The sequence below is a fragment of the Marmota marmota genome, unplaced genomic scaffold, assembly GCF_001458135.2.
Source record: "Marmota marmota marmota unplaced genomic scaffold, marMar, whole genome shotgun sequence".
NCBI lineage: Eukaryota > Metazoa > Chordata > Mammalia > Rodentia > Sciuridae > Marmota > Marmota marmota.
The window spans coordinates 61,444,001-61,445,828 of NW_026000174.1; the positions used below are offsets into that span (position 1 = coordinate 61,444,001).

At 40.3% G+C, this 1,828-nt stretch overlaps 1 pseudogene; it reads right to left on the reverse strand.

Annotated features, from left to right (window-relative positions):
* Window positions 1–296: 296 nt before the first annotated feature.
* Window positions 297–1,233, reverse strand: LOC107159955 (annotated as a pseudogene).
* Window positions 1,234–1,828: the final 595 nt, after the last annotated feature.

Here is a 1,828-nt window from a genome sequence, read left to right on the forward strand (position 1 = left end):
GCATGTATTGAAATGTCACAAAGAATCCCATTGATGTATACAATTAATGCATGATAATAAAAAATTTTAAATGCCATCAATAAGTTTTATGAAAAGCAGAACCCAAAATCTCTTATGTTCTCCCTGACCCATTTTTATTCAGGTATAAAATATCTGGATATGTTTTCTTTTTTACTAGACAATAAATTTTTCAAGTGATAAGTATATGGCTTTAGGAATTAAACCCAAATTGGTACTTAAAATATAAATGAAGATGATCCAAGAGACATGAGATTAGTTATATGCATCCTACAACATTAAAATCCCATTCCTAAAGATGATGTGGCCTTCTGGAAAATCTTCTGGAACGCACTTTTCACCTCCTTGTTCCTCAGGCTGTAGACCATAGGGTTCAGCATAGGGATGATTATCACATAGAAAACGGACGCCATTTTGTTTGTGTCCCTGGAATGACTGGAGGTGGGTTGGAAATACATGAAGATGACCGTCCCGTAAAATATGGAGACTGCAGTGAGGTGAGAAGCACAGGTAGACAGACCTTTAGCTGAGTGCATCTTCCAGACGGTAATAACTATAAGCAGGTAGGAAATCAGTATAACCAGAAGAGCACAGATGACATTGACACTTGAAGCCACAATCAGAACCATCTCACTAATGTGTTTATCAGAACAAGAGAGAATCATGACTGCTGGGAGGTCACAGAAGAAATGGTGGACCACATTGGACTGACAGTAGGAGTGCCCAAATGTGTTCAGAGTGTGGATGGAGGCATTCAGGAAACCACAGAGGTAGGAGCCCAGGACCAGACGCACACACACACTTTTGGTCATGATGGTGGTGTAGTGTAAGGGTTTGCACACTGCTACATAGCGGTCGTAAGCCATCAAGGCCAAGATGATATTTTCCAGAGAAGCAAAGGCTGTGAAGAAGAACATCTGCACGGCACATGCATTGTAAGAGATGGCCTTGACTTCCTCAAGGAACCCAGCCATCACTTTGGGCATGACAGATGAAGAATAACCAAAGTCCACCAAAGAAAAGTTGCTGAGGAAAAAGTACATGAGAGTGTGGAGGCGAGTGTCCAAGAGAATCAACAGGACCATCCCCAGGTTTCCCAAAACAGTGACGAGGTAGATGAGGCTGAACAAGACAAAGAGGGGGACCTGTATGTAGTTCTGGAGCATTGGTTAGACCCTCCAGGATGAACGCCTTCACTTCTGTGTTGTTAAGCATGGTGAGTCAAAATTCTCTGTAGTAAGGAGGAAGAAAGGAACAGTGGGTCAAGGGAAGAGGAACAGCACTAAAACACATAAATTCTGTTATTTCATCCTTTTCTTTCTTCTTCGTGGTTTGCTGATATAAAGCAAAGACTGGGACCAAAAAAAACTAAGGGACAGATAATCTATATAGATTGTTGGATCTAAAGTATCCTTGCAGATCACATGACCCAAATCACACCAGTGTGAATGAACAAACTGAGGTCCAGGAAGATGATATATTTGCCTAAAGTCACATAGTTGCAAAAAATACATCTCCCAAATCATATCACCTGAGTCTATTAAGAGTTTGCATCTTTATAGTGCACACTTACATTTCACATGGCTTAAATGTGGTTAACCTTCTCAACAAACCTACAAAAGGTTTGTGCTCATTTACATGCATATCTACTGGCAAAGCCAAGCCTTCCATTTGCTCAGACTGATTCCCAAAAACTCTACGCTTAAAAGAAGTTTCATGGGACTTAATTTAGCTCTATTCATATTTATTCATGCATCCATTAGACCAAAGAGTAGAGTAACTGAGAGGTGCATATAAAATAAGACAGAGT